We start from the raw sequence: 15,749 nt of genomic DNA on the forward strand, positions 1-15,749 counted from the left end.
TTTTGTTGAGACGGAGTCTCGCTCTGTCGCCCAGGCTGGGGTGCAGTGGCCGGATCTCAGCTCACTGCAAGCTCCGCCTCCTGTGTTCACGCCATTCTCCTGCCTCAGCCTCCCGAGTAGGTGGGACTACAGGCGCCCGCCACCTCACCCGGCTAGTTTTTTGTATTTTTTTAGTAGAGACGGGGTTTCACTGTGTTAGCCAGGATGGTCTCAATCTGACCTCGTGATCCACCCGTCTCGGCTTCCCAAAGTGCTGGGATTACAGGCTTGAGCCACCGCGCCTGGCCAGCTTTTCTTAATATGTCTAAATTGGTTTACAAAATTGAAAACCTGGCTGGGTGTCATGGCTCATGCCTGTAATCCCAGCACTTTGGGAGGCCGTGGTGGGCAGATCACCTGAGGCCAGGGATTCTAGACCAGCCTGGCCAACATGGCAAAACCGCATCTCTAATTAAAATACAAAAAATTAGCCAGGCATAGTGGTGTGCACCTGTAATCCCAGCTACTCGGGAGGCTGAGGCAGGAGAATCACTTGAACATAGGAGGCGGAGGCTGCAGTGAACCAAGATTGCACCACTGCACTCCAGCCTGAGTGACAGAATGAGACTCCATCTCAAAAAAAGAAAAAGACAAAGGAAACCTTCACTTAGGACACACTCTTCCTACGTCTAATTAATTCAAGTACCCTTTTTTCATTAGTCTTGACTTGCAGGTTATCTAAATGGACTCCCCATAGGGAACAGCAGTCACACTGCAAAAGGGTTTATTTTTGGGGTTTTTGCCATTTATTTGGTAATTGGACTAATAAACAGATTTTATGCTTTATTGAAATAATTCCTACATTATTATTAAGTTTTGATTTGCTTAGGAAAACTGAGATTAATTTTGTTTTTAATAAAGGCAATTACCTCCATGTAACTTTCTGTATTACTTTTAAAATCCTTGTGCTATTGAGTTACTGGGTTTTGACTCCTGGATGCAAAAAGGACCAAGTTCTGCTGAATCTTAAACACTGACAGCAGTTAAAGGCTCATCTTCAGACTCAGGAGGTGATAACAATAAAAATAAACTGCATTCATAAAACACAGAGCCAGAAATTAAAACTATTCAAACCCTCTAGGCTCAGGGACTATTGAAGAAAAGGTGGGTGTGTGAGATTGTAAGGGCTAATTTTGAGAGAGAAAATTATATCAGAGTTTCTCTATAGATTAAACATTAATAATCAAAGAAACACTGATGCAAGACCAGCATCTGGGCCCCTGTGTCAGATTAACAAGGTTTTTTTTGGAGTATTAACCTACTCTTTAAAAAATTAGAAAAGTTTATTAAAAGGTTTAGGGAAATTATATCTTCTGGTCAAGATGATTAAAATTTAATAGATTTGTTTATAAGACTTGAGGCAGATTTAACTGGCCTCATGCTGTCTTTGTTAGTACTTATTGTTCGGGAAATTAAGTCTCCTCTCTCAAAGAATAAGGCTTTTGCCTTTTAAAAAAACATTTGAATTATCACTTTGGCTGAATGAATGACTTATTTTACAATGTCCTGTGATCCCTTTTATGATATCAAGTGTTTTAAACTGTTTTTATATTTGACAAACTTTCCAAAACCAAGTTCTAAATTCCTTTTAATTTTTTGATATTAGGTCCCCTGAAGTCCAGAAGAGACATGTTTTGCTTATTTGGTATCATAAAATCATACAAGAAGCGTCATCAAATATGAAATGGTGTTTAACCTTCTTTGGATTATATTTATATAAATGTGTTATTAGTATGTGTTCCAAAATTATATGAGATTCCTGTGATTCTGATATATCTTAGTATATGTTATCAGTAGTAATCATATTATGTCAAATTGTTGTATGCCACAGAAGTAACCAAATTTCCTTGTAAATTGTGTCTTTAACCATGACTGTTCTAAGACTTTCTTTATTCACAATTGTGGTTTTACTTTGGTCTGTTTATAGAGTGGTTTATAATCAGCTGTAGAACTGTAAGGAGTACTCTTAAATATGAGTTTCTGATAATATTAGAGATTGTGCCATTGGAATAAAGAGAAAAACTTCCAGAACTCTCATGGAAAGTTGATGTATTCATGAAGGTTGTTGATCAACTATTGAGAACAACAGGAGTTAATTTCTTGGACTGAACTAATGAAAGATTGAAATAATTACCATAATCCTTTATGGCTTTTATTTAAAATTTGCCAATTCTTTTGTTTTATTTTCAGATTTAAGAAAAGTTTCTCTTCTTTTAAGCTATGTACCGCTTTTAACAATTGAGTAAATTATACTCTAGTGAGCAAAATTTAAAACATAATTTCTTTACCTCATTTCCCCAAAATTTGGAAATTGTTTGTAAGTATTCTTAATTTATGGCAATATAGTTATTTATATAAGCTCAATAAGAAACTGTTTTCTTTTATAACAGGATGTAATTGGAGATACTGGTTAGTTTACCAATACTTTGACTGGAATGACATATATTCAGACTGCCCTGAGAAAATAAGGCTAACTTTTAGAGCCACTAAAAACCCCTTGGAAACACTGGCCTTATACCTTGTTATTTACAGGGTCCTGTCCTGTGGTAAGTAAAGAGTGTCACTTTCTGACATACCTAGGAACCCCAAGGTTTTTTGGAGACCTCAAAAAGAGAGGAATTCATTCCATTTATACAGGTATCTACAGGCACAGATAAATCCTTGACTGGACTTATGGCTTTAAAAAAAAAAGGCCTTATCTCAGATTCCTTATGGAAAAACTTCCAGCAAAGCCAAATTTTTTAAAAAGAGAGCCTATATGGCAAATGATTATTTTTGCTGCACTTTATGTAAATAATCAAGCCAATAATAAGACTAAAACTTACTTTACAAATAAATTGGTCCTACTATGATTTTGTCTTTAATTAAATGGGGGAATTGGAGAGAGAAAAATCATGTTTCAAAATAAACTCTAGTACAGTATCTAGTGCATTGGATTCTAACCTTGTCAAGTGTTTTTCAACTTTTATTATACTCTACAATTTGGACTGAATTCTAAAATATTTCCTGGCTACAAGCTTCCAAAATAATGTTTTCATTTTGTTCTTCTCTCCTTTCCTTTTTCTGCTCATTTTCCCTGATTTTAAATACTGAAGCTAGACAACATAAACTTCAGAAGAAAATCACAGCAACCTATCTCTATATAGAAACAAATTTTATGCCTACCTACTGATGTATGAACTTCAGAGTAATATGGCCAAATCAGTTTTCCAGGATTGTTCTCTCTTTTTAAAAATATTTGTTATTTCCTCATCTTTCCTCTGCTTCCTTTCTCTGTCCTTCACCTATTTTTTCTTTGTAGAATGTGAGACTTCATAACTGGCTAAAAATGAGTTTTCCTACAACATGGGGACCTACCTATCTAGGAATAGGCCATCCCAGTCGTGAGAGATCAGACAAAACCTGAGATCAGAGACTCATTTTCTTCTAAAATGCATTTTCTGAAAGAGTTTAAAAGAAAAAGTGGGGAGGTTGGTCCAATGGTAGTGGGTTATCAGAACTTATTAACATTAGTGTCACTAAAGTTGGTATATGACCCCGCCACTGCTAAATTTGACTGGCTTTTTAAAAAGTGGCGGTGAGAATTGTGAAAAGAAAATAAATTTACTATGCCAAAGGAAAAATATTAAGCTGAAAGCTGAGTCATGCAAGCAACTACCTTTCCCTTTGTTCCTAAGTAGATAGCTACAGGTAAAAGGTTAAATATTTGCACAGGTAGCCACTTTATGTTCATCTTATCTTATGTAATGTGTCAATTTACTTGCTGAGTGTGAGACCAATACATAATTGACTATTCCCTTGCCTTCTCCTTTTCTCTTACAATATGTGGATTACCATACTTTCCCTCTTTCCTCTCTAGCCCACTTTTCTCCTTTAAATATTGAAATCCTGAAAGTCATCTTTGGAGAAAGGCACAGACTTGTCTTCCAGGCTCATCTTTCACCTTGGCAAAATAAACTTCTAAGTTGATTGAGAGCTTTATCAGATATTTTTTTGTTCATACTTTCATTTTCTAGGACCTGATTCTTAAATTTCTTTGACAGTATTGAACACCTAGTTTATGCAAGGACTTATATACTAAAAATTACCCAAGAGTGTCTCTGATTCTGAACTTTTTTTTTTTTTTTATGACTTTTATTATTTTTTTCTTTTTTGAGATGGAGTTTTGCTCTTGTTGCCCAGGCTGGAGTGCAGAGGCGCGATCTCAGCTAACTGCAACCTCCACCTTCCAAGTTCAAGCAGTTCTTCTGCCTCAGCCTCCCAAGTAGCTGGGATTACAGGTGCCACCACGCCTAGCTAATTTTTGTATTTTTAGTAGGGACAGGGTTTCACCATGTTGTCCAGGCTGGTCTCTAACTCCTGACCTCAGGTGATCCACCCACCTCGGCCTGCTAAAGTGCTGGGATTGCAGGCGTGAGCCACTGCACCTGGCCAACATTTTTTTTAAAGGAAATGATACACTTCTAATAGCTGTAAACAAGTTAAACTTAGTCATCCCTCTAAAATCCTGTCTCTCCACAAAAGCAATGAACAACCTTGCAAAAACTGTTAAGAATCAAATTTTTTGGAACTCTAGGCTATTAAAAATCAGCAATAACAAGCAGGGGATGCTTACTGAAGAAAGACACTACTGAATTTTGGTAAAAGTGCTGTGGTATTATAACTTACCTGCTTACCATGCCCCATCATCAGCTTGGTAGCAGCTCAGACAGCAGCTCACATTCCAGATGCAGGTTGCTGGCATCAGAGGGAGAAATACGGACTTATTCTCAAGGAATCATGGTAGTGTGTTTTGATCGTCTGGGCTCCCTGAAGGGTTGGCACAAGGACTTGCTTTTCTTTTACCTGACTCAAACTTTTTCCAAGTCATAAGCAGTTTCTGGGTGGTGTTTGTTGAAAGCATGTAAAAGCAAACATATTAGCCTTAGCCACCTGAGACAAAGGATGACAGTTGGAGCAAGCAACAAGAAGCAAGAAAAGTCTGGGAAGAAAGAGATTACATGTGGAGATACTTGGGGAAATGATGACTTTGAAAAGCTTCTGTATATGTGAAGAAATCCAGAAGGTCACATACATGCCCAGGCTGGACATATGCCCAGAAACACCTGAAAAGACTCTAATCTCTAACATCTATCTAACTTTTAGGCTCCACACGAGGGAGTGAAGGTTAAGGCAGAGTTTTAAACAACCTGGCTAAGCATTGAAGGAGTTCCCCATGCAAAGCCAACCTGCAAAGCCTGGGAGAGTATTTTATACTTTTGGCTCTCAATATTTCAGGAAATATCTTCAAATCACTAGCTAACCACTAAGCTAAAATAACAAAGTTTCAGTGGCCAACCACAAGGAATATAGCTTTAACAAAAATGGTTTAGAGAAGTGTCTAAACCATTGAAGTGTTAAACAACAACAAACTACAACAAGCAGCAACAACAAACTGGAGAGGGAGGAGAATCTGATTTCCAAAGTTGTCATATTATGCAAAATCTCCAGTTCTCCACAAAATGTTATGACACATGCAAAGAGCAAGAAATGATGGCCTATTCACAGGAAAATAAGAAATGTATAGAAACAATCCCTGAAGAAGTCCAGACACTGGACTTACCAGATGAAGACTTTAAATCAACTGTCTTAACATATGTTCAAAGAGTTAAAAGGGAACCATGGACAAAGAACTAAAGGGAACCAGAAGAATGATGTGTCACCTTATAGAGAATATCAATAAAGCTATAGAAATTATAAGAAACAACCTAATAGAAATTCTGAAGCTGAAAAGTACAGTTACTGCAATGAAAAATTAATTAGAGTGGTTCAACAGCAGAATAAAGAATAAGCAAACTTGAAGGAAGGTTAATTGAGGTCTATTGTATGAAGCAAAAAGAATAAAGAAGAATTGACAAAGATAAATAATTCCTGGAGATTCAATGTACAACATGGTAATGACAGTTAACAACGTCATATTGTATAGTGATAATTTGTTAAGAGGATAAATTTTAAATCTAATTACACACATTTACAATGGTAACTATGTAGAGGTACTGGATATGTTTATTAGTTTGGTTGTGATCATTTCACAATGTACACATATGAAAACATCCAATTATACACTTTAAATATATATAATATTTATATGTCAATGATGTCTCAAGCTGTTTAAAAAAAATAAACCAATCCTCAGAGAACTATGGGACAGCATCAAGCATACCAACATACATATAATGGGAGTCCCAGAAGGAGAAGAAAGAAAGGACTAGAAAATATATTTGAAGAAATCATGGTTAAAAACGCTGCCAATTTGATGAAAGACATGAATCTACACATTCAAGAAGCTAAGTGAACTATATAGGCTGGTGCAAAAGTAATTGCAGTTTTGCCATTACTTTCAATAACAAAAACCACAATTACTTTTGCACCAATCTTACACAAGTAGGGTAAATGCAAAGAGATTCGCACTGAGATGCATTGTATTCAGAGTGTCAAAAGTCACAAAGAGAATCTTGAAAGCAAGAAGAGAGAAGAGGCTCATCACTTACAAAAGATTCTTAATAAGATTAGCAGTTGGTTTTTCTTTAGATACTGCGGATGCCAAAAAGACAGTAGAATAAATATTTAAGGTGCTGAAAGAGAAAAAACAAACAAAAAACTAGCTAGGTGTGGTGGCTCATGCCTGTAATCCCGACACTTTGGGAGACTGATGTGGGCAGATCACTTGAGCCCAGGCAACATGGCAAGACCCAAACTCTACAAAAAATAGAAAAATTAGCCAGACATGGTGGCTACATATATAAATATAAAGTATTATTGTATTTTTGGCTTGTAACTCCTGTTTTTTTCTACGTGATTTAAAAGACAAATGTGTAAATAATCATTATAAACCTATGTTAATTGTCACACAATATATGAAGATGTAATTTGTGGCAATAACAATATAAGGAGAGGACAAAGCTACATAGGAGCAGAATTTTTGTACACTATTGAAAGTAAGTTGGTATAAATTTAAACTAGAGTGCTACAAATTTAAGATGACAATTGTAATTCCCAGAAAACAATGAAGAAAATAACTAAAAGATAATGAGAAAAGAAAAGAGAAGAAATCAAATTGATACACTTTTTTTTTGTTTTTGAGACAGAGTCTCACTCTGTTGCCCAGGTTGGAATGCAGTAGCCACAATCTCAGCTCACTGCAAACTCCACCTCCTGGATTCAAGGGATTCTCCTGCTTCAGCCTCCCAAGAAGCTGGGATTATAGGCATGTGCCACCATGCTTGGCTAATTTTTATACAAAATGATACACTTAAAAACATCAATTAAACACAAAAGAAGGCAGTATTGAAGGAATTGAAAAATGAAAAATATGTAATCTATATAGAAAACAAATCCCAAAATGGCAGAAGTAAATGCTTCCTTATCAGTAATTATTTTAAGTATAAATGTATTATTTAAAGGGAGAAATCAGTAGAATGAATTTTTAAAATATGAGCCAACTGTGTACTATCTACAAGAGACTCACTTTAGATCCAAAGGCACAAGAGATAGACAATGAATAGATAGGAAACATATATTACATGGAAATAGTAACCAAGACAGAGCTGGGGTGACTGTCCTAATATCTGACAAAAAAATCAAAAATTGTTACAAGGGACAAAGAATGATATTATGTTTATGTTATGTTATATGTTATGAAAAAGTCAATCCATCAAGAAGTTAGAATAATTATAAACATAGATGTGTAACAGTGTGAGCCCCATAATATATATGAAACAAAAATTACCAAAATTAAAAAGAGAAACGGGCAGTTTTATAATAATAGTTGAAAACTTCAGTACCCCATTTCCACTAATGGATTACTGAGCTATAGAGCAACTAGATAGAAGATTAATAAGGAAATAGAAGACTTAAGTATCACTGTAAACCAACTAGATCTAACAGACATATGTAGAACACTTCACCCAACAACAGCAGATTATGCATGCTTCTCAAGTGCACATGAAATATTCTTCAAGGTATGTTAGGCTGCAAAATAATCTTCAATAAGTATAAAAAGGCTGAAATAACACAAAGCATCTCTCTGGCCACAATGAAATGAAAGCAGAAGGCAATAACAGAAGGAAAACTGAAAATTTCACAAATATTTAGCAGAGACGAGGTTTCACTATATATTGGCCAGGCCGGTCTCCAATTCCTGACCTCAGGTGATCCACCTGCCTCAGCCTCCCAAAGTGCTGGGATTACAGGCCTGAGCCACTGTGCCCGGCCTGTTTGCCATCTTTTGAAAAATGTCTATTGATATCCTTAGCCCAGTTTTTGATGAGATTATTTTTGCTGCTGTTAGTAGTCTGAGTTCCTTATAAATTCTGGATATTCATTCCTTGTTGGATGCATAGTTTGCACATATTTTCTCCCATTCTGCAGGTTGTCATTTTACTCTGTTGATTATTTTTTTGGGGGGATACAGAAACTTTTTAGTTTAATTAAATTCCATTTGTCTATTTTTGCTTTTGTTGCCTGTACACAAATTTAATAATTTCTCATGATCTCTTGGGTTAATAATAAGTCACATCTGAAATTAGATTTCAGAATTAAAGATATTGGTAACACTATAAATTGGAAATACTTCTTAGCCAAAGTGTCCTCAAAAAATAATTCTTGGCCTTAAATGGGAACAAGGAAGGCTAAAATTTAAAAAGTATGTGTGCAAATCAAGAACCCAGGAAAAATTCAGCCAAATAAACCTAAGAAAAAAAGACAAAGGAAAGTATTACACAAATTGATGTGATAGAAATGTTGGCATAATCAGTAATGGCTAGTACTATATCCACAATATTGCTGAGGCAGACAATCATTTGTAGTTCAGATTAAGTTAAACGTCATTAATTTCAGGAAAAATAAATATTACACTGCAAAACATTTAAAAAACATATATTCCATGTTTACAAAAATGTATATACATACACAAACACAAATACATAAATATTTCAAGATTTGAAAGTCTAGATAAAATAGATGTTTAGGAAAATACAGCTTATCAAAATTTAAACAAAGCAAGTTAAAAAATAAAAGAAACCAAAATTACAACAATTGAAAAGTTAGACAAAAGTTATCTCAAAGACACCATACCTTTGAGGTATTATTAAAATTTTTACCAAAATTAATTTGCTCCATAATCCCAGTGTTTAATCAATGAGTCCAGAAATAGATGAAAAGGTAGAAAGTTAGCAAAGCATTTGTTGAGTTAAAAACAACAAGAACAATTAAAACAACTAAACAACTAAATCCTACTTATTAGCCTAACGGTAAATATACTGAAATAGCAGAGAAACAAATCCTGCAATGTAAAAAAAGACTGACACAGCCAATTAGGGTTTACCAAGAAGCGTAAGGATAGTTCAACATTACAAAAACCTATCACTGTAGTTTCCTAAAGGAATTGACTTTTAAAAAGAAAATAACATTTTAATAGATACTGTAAAATTATCCGTTACAAAAGAATGCCATACCTGACCAGAGAAATTTTAGAAGTACTGGAAGAGAGAAGATATTTACCTGATGAATGAAATCAACCAAAATCCTGGAATAAACATTGTATTGGATAGGGAAATGCTAGAATAAATGAGAAAATTAAAAATTCTTCAAAAGATTTCCACTGTTATGGTCCCAACTCAGACCATTAGAACAAATAAATAAGGTTTACAATTATGTTATAATGAAGTTATATAAAGTTATAAGTAAAACAAAACCCTCAGCAATTGCAAATGTTATATTCCAAAATATGTGATGAAAGAAACGGAAAACCTAGGGGAAAGAAGCCAATCTGAAAAGCGTGCATACATTGTGACTCCATCTACACAGCATTCCGGGAAAGGCAACACTGTAGAGACAATGAAATGATCAGTGGTTGCCAGAGACTCAGGAGGAGGAAGGGAAGGATGAATAGGAGGAGCACATGGGATTTTCAAGGCAGCAAAACTCTTCTGGATGGTACTGCAATGGCAGGTACATGACATGCATTTGTCAAAACCGATGGATTTTTCCTGGGTGTGATGGCTCACTCCTGTAATCCCAGCATTTTGGGAGGCCAAGGGGTGGTGTTGCTTGAGCCTAGGAGTTTGAGACCAGCCTGGGCAACCCAACTATACAAAAAAATATGAAAATTAGCCAGGTGTGGTGCCGCATGCCTGTAGTCCCAACTACTCAGGAGGCTGAGGCGGGAGGACCCCTTGAGCCTGGAAAGCTGAGGCTGCAGTGAGCTGTAATTGCATCACTTAACTCCAGCCTGGGTGACAAAGTGAGACCCTGTCTCAAAAACAAAACAAACAGAAACACATAGAACATTACAACACAAAGAAAGAACAGTAATGTAAACTATGAACTTTAGTTAATAACGTTTCAATAGTGGTTCATCAATTGTAACAAATGTTCCACATTAATATAAAATGTTAATAACAGGAGAAACTATATTGAAGGAAGAAGGGGTTATGGGAATTCCTTTTTTGCCCAAATTTTCTGTAAACCGAAAATTGCTCTAAAATAGTCATTTTATAAAGAGAGTTTTGGTAAGAAAACCATGTAAGAAAGAAATAAAACATTCTTATATATCTGCAAATTCCAGTGACAAAACATCATTAAAACTACATCCTTTAGACATCAAGAAACACTTTAAGTACCTAGAAACTAACCTATGAAAAAATATCTAAGATTTACAAGAAGAAAGTTACAAAATTTTACTGAGAATATTTCTAAAAGCACATATAATTTAAAAAATACAAACATGATTTCTATAAAAGATTCAATACTTACAGATGTTAATTCCTCCTTTTCTTACATGCATATTGATCTATAAATGCAATAACATTTTTTTAACTTGAGATTTTAGTGGATTTGGATACTAAGGTTCATTTACAAGATAAAATTTCTGAGAAGAGCAAAGAAAATTTTGTTAAAGAACAATGGGAGATCCTTTCGTAGTTCGTGTGACGATGGGGTGTTCACACACATGTGTGACCTGTGCCACCCTTGAACCTTGTTATGACATCGTCACATTACCCATCCAACATGAACTTGAGAAAAAAAAAGAAGGGGACATAAAAAGAAAAGAGAATAGGAGACACAGGAGACTTCCTTTAAAAGATTTCAGAATTGCACTGTAAGCCATAATAATTAAGACAGACTCCTATACATATGGGCTTTGAGTTAATGACAAATACTGCATTTCAAAGAGGGAGTGAAAATGAAAGACTTTTAAAGTGTTGTTACAAGCTGTATTTATCCTTTACAAAAGGTAAGTTAGGTTGCCCACTTTATAGTACTCCCTAACTTAAATTCTGGAAAGGCAGGTTCCTGGCAGCTACTAAAGGTAATAAGTAGATTTCTGCTAAAGGAAAGTCTGAGAGGTCAAAGAGCTATGTGTCTAGAAGTTTACCCTGGAAGGAAAAGCCCTGAACTTTACAGGAAAGAGGCCAGGACACATGATGCCATAACTCTTGCCCCAAGTTACTGTCAGGAACCCTGAGTGAACCCGTGTCACTGCTACCAGATCACAGCTGAAAAAACTCCTACCTCCTCCTTCTCCAGAGGAAACCTTCTTACTGAGGTGTTTGTGCTCCTGTATCCAAAGAGCCTGGAACACAGAATACATGTACCTCATGGAAGAACATTCTGGAACACTATGAGTAAGGCAGTAAGGAGGCACCTGTGAGCTGCTCTGGAGACTAACCACCATGAATACGATTCCTAAGAGACAATCTCACTTACAAATGATCTATATTAACTCAAGTTAATAACTAATATTCAAGTTAATAGCTAATAGTTAATATTTTGGGCTGGCACCCTTGAAGATTTGTTTCTACCCAATATTCCTGAGTTTTTAATTTTTATCATCGTGTATAAATGATATACAACAATTATAGGCATTTTCAATAAAACTTTTCTGAGAAAATTAAATCAACTTGCCCCAGACAGCTCTTTCTGTAAATGCAGCCAACCATCAAATTTCTGTGCTCTTTTATAAATTCCCCAAACATTTAAGACTCCAATTTCCATGTAAGTTTGTGAACTCCATGTGTTCTGTAGGACTTGTTGAAATAAAGATATAATAAATCATGTAAAGAAGATAGCTGCAAAAAAGTAAAAATGAGAGAACATAATTAATATTAGTCTTATTAGAATAAAAATTGTAGCCATGAAACTGCTATGAAAAACCACAAGGCTTCCTATTCTTGTATTCAGTCCTCAATCAGAATTGAGCCCACCTCTTGCCACTTCCCTGCTGCAGGTTTGTCTTGAAGGGTAATGAAAACCATGCAGTGCTATGCTGCTGACTTGTACAAGATAATAGTGACATTACATTCAGCTAGAGCGCTGAGTGACAAGAAAGATAGTGAGAGATCTTACCAGCCACATTAGTTTTCTTTTTAACCAACAGGCATTGGGAAATCACTGAAAGCTTCAAATAGTAGATACATTTTAGAGAGGTCACTCTGGAGCTGTGAAAAATGGATTTACTGGAATAAAGCCAGAGGATGGGAGGTTATTTGAATGGCTACTCTCATAATATAATTGTAGGAAAATATGAGAACCAAAATATTCTGGAACTAATTACGGAATTAAAATCTGATAACGAAGGATGTCCTGGAAGTGTCATGTTTATGACAGCTATTTGTTCTGTTTCGTAAAATGTTAAGAGATTAAGACACCTACAGCTCCAAAGGAACACTTGCTTATGCTACCTTCACCCAGTTGCTCACCGGGATATCATCTACTTTCTATAAGATTACAATTACAGAGCTTTCTATAAGATTACTATTAGATAATAATAATTGCTATTATCTAACAGTATATGTTGGTGTCTCCAACAGACCCAAACAGTGAGATGTCAACAGCAGTGGATGCTTCTAGGGGATAGAATGAGCCATCTTTGATGAATAAAAATTGCATGCTTCACAGAGCATGGACGTTTTTTGGATATGTGTGGGTAAGTTCTGAACACTGAGGTTGAAGAAAGAAAACAAGTGCCAACCTGTGAAGAGTATCACATATCAAAATAAGAAATTTCAACTTTATTCTGTGGATAAAGGTATTTCTAGGATAAGATGGCAGAATTTACAAATCCTCTTTCTCTACTTCTAATAAAATTAAGCAAAATTGAAAAAAAAAATATATATATCAGTATCATTTAAACATCTTAGTTAAAATATGTTAATAATGGTCACAGAGAGACAGAAGATTCCAGGAATTTTTTGGCTCCTTCTTCCAAGGCCATTTCCACCCTATGAGAGCACTATGAGGGAAATATTGTGAATGGACAAAATTCTTAAGTACTCCGTCAAACTTGGAGGGAAATAACTGAAGGGACACTGAGGCATCCCAGAGGAATGACATGGAATCACTTTCAATAGTGATGTGTGACGGTTATCACAGCCTACCCACTTACACAGGCCTCACAGGCAGCCCTCCTACTTGGAGAAGAGGGTTTCTGGGAAATAGGTCTACACCAGTGATTCTCAACCAGGGAAAAATTCAGCCTTTAGTGGACTTTTGGCAAAGTATGGAGATATTTTTGTCAAAACTTGGGGAGGGTAAAGTTTCTATTGTCATGGTAGAGACCCAGGATGTTGCTAAACACCATACAATGCACAATACAAGGCCTCTCAAGTGAAGAATTTGTGGGCCCAAAATGTCAATAGAGCTGAGGTTGGGATAAGCCTTGTCTAAATGGTTGCAGAGAAAACAAATAGCATTTATTTATACTAATCAATTAACAATCTTATTCTTTAAAGATAAATAAAAGTTCACCAAAAAGGTTTCCAGGTCACTGAATACATATGAAAACACTGACAAAAATAACAATGACAAATAAAGTGAACAGGTAACTTGAGGAATCAGGTCATTGTTTCCCTGGTCTTCAGTGACTGTGTCCACAGTTCATTTATTCTGGTAGGAATAACTCCTTTTCTGCATCCATGCTTCACAGAATCTCTCCTTTTCAGACATCCTGGGATGAAAGGATTTGGCTTCTATTTTTTAAATTTAAATTTTATTTTTGTTTATTTATTTTGAGATGGAGTCTTACTCTGTTACCCAGGCTGGCGTGCAATGGCATGATCTCGGCTCACTGCCACCTCTGCTTCCCGGGTTCAAGCGATTCTCCTGCCTCAGCCTGCCAAATAGCCAGGATTGCAGGTGCCTGCCACCACAACCAGCTAATTTTTGTATTTTTAGTAGAGACAGGGTTTCACCATGTTGGCCAGGCTGGTCTTGAACTCCTGACATCAGGTGATCCACCCGCCTCGGCCTCCCAAAGTGCTTGGATCACAGGAGTGAGTCACTGCTCCCGGCCCTTTATTTTTAAAACTGTATTTTTTGACATCTGTTTTCTGTCTTCTTAGGCTATTAAATATAAGCTATTAAATAATGTGGATAGTTAATGCTCTTATCCCTCTCAAATCCTTATTTCTAATAAATGAGAGCAAGGGGACTGTATTGACTGTATTGAATCTCTTCATGCACTGGTAACTGAGCTACGAAGAGGGTCTTATTTAAATGGCTAGTCTGACTCTCATAGATTGACACTGCTCCTTTCTTTTATTGTGAAAAAATTAAACTCCTAAAAGTCTTTTGGGAACTCTCAAAGTCTTTTGGGACTTCTCAAAAAACATAAGACGTATTCAACTACATAAATGTTGAAAGATTATATCTTTTTTATTTTTTTTTGAAATGAAGTTTTGCTCTTGTTGCCCAGGCTGGGTGCAATGGTGCCATCTTGGCTCACTGCAACCTCCGCCTCATGGGTTTAAGTGATTCTCCCGCCTCAGCCTCCCTAGTAGCTGGGATTATAGGCACCCACCACCACACCCAGCTGATTTTCTGTGTTTTTAGTAGAGACGGGGTTCACTATGTTGGCCAGGCTGGTCTCCAACTCCTGACTTCAGGCGATCCACCAGCCTTGGCCTCCCAAAGTGCTGGGATTACAGGCGTGAGCCACCCTGCGCCCAGCCAGATTATATCTTATGAATAGATATAATATGATAAGACCATATGGAATTACTGGACTAGTAGCAAAGTTAAACTTTTTGTTTAAGACAACAAAATGTATTTTGAAAATGCTGCTCTCTCTCAATGCTGATAGTGTTTTTCTCCTGTGAGTGTCCCAAGAATATTATAAATAGTTGGTAAAGGTAATGGAGCCTTTGAAGTTGAACAAATGTTGCAATAGCTGTTTCTTGACTGAGTGTAACAGTTTCATGATTAAGGGAAAACAAAAGTGTTATTTTTTATATTCCAAAGATTCATTCTATGAGGTGGCCATAAAGTCTAGAATTAGATACTAATGTTTTGTCATTCATTATAATGCAATATTAATAAACCATTTAAAATATTTGCCTTGTTTCCAGACTTGGTGGCCACCTTGAATAATTCTTGCTGTCTTCTGGGAAGGACAATGGAATTTATTCCTGCCTTAAAAATCATACATCATGACTATCCCCAGAGAATGTCCTTTTCTATTCCTAGGAGTGACTTCTAATCCTTCACACTGGTGAGAAAAAAGATGCATATTTCATCCCGTTAGTTGTGCTGAAACCCATGATTTACTTTCTGAAGATGTCCCAGCGAGTCCCCAGTCAATTCACTGCCACATATATCCTGTTCCATAACGAGTGCGTCTTCCTTATAAAGAGTGCCAAGACTCTTGCCGGTTCCTCTCCCTTTGTTCTTTC

At 36.1% G+C, this 15,749-nt stretch overlaps 1 long non-coding RNA gene across 1 annotated transcript in view; it reads right to left on the minus strand.

The window, feature by feature from the left end:
- The window catches only part of LOC108523189 (uncharacterized), a 12,655-nt gene extending 1,000 nt beyond the window's left edge, over positions 1-11,655 (minus strand). Inside the window, exons 1-4 of the long non-coding RNA XR_001883743.1 lie at positions 11,593-11,655; positions 10,834-10,870; positions 9,580-9,636; positions 4,708-4,776 (exon numbers count right to left, since the gene is read on the minus strand). This is a non-coding gene — a long non-coding RNA (uncharacterized LOC108523189). The remainder of the gene's footprint in view (positions 1-4,707; positions 4,777-9,579; positions 9,637-10,833; positions 10,871-11,592) is intronic.
- Between the last annotated feature and the right edge of the window lie 4,094 nt (positions 11,656-15,749).

The sequence above is a fragment of the Rhinopithecus bieti genome, unplaced genomic scaffold, assembly GCF_001698545.2.
Source record: "Rhinopithecus bieti isolate Rb0 unplaced genomic scaffold, ASM169854v2 scaffold_72481, whole genome shotgun sequence".
In the NCBI taxonomy this organism is placed as follows: Eukaryota; Metazoa; Chordata; class Mammalia; order Primates; family Cercopithecidae; genus Rhinopithecus; species Rhinopithecus bieti.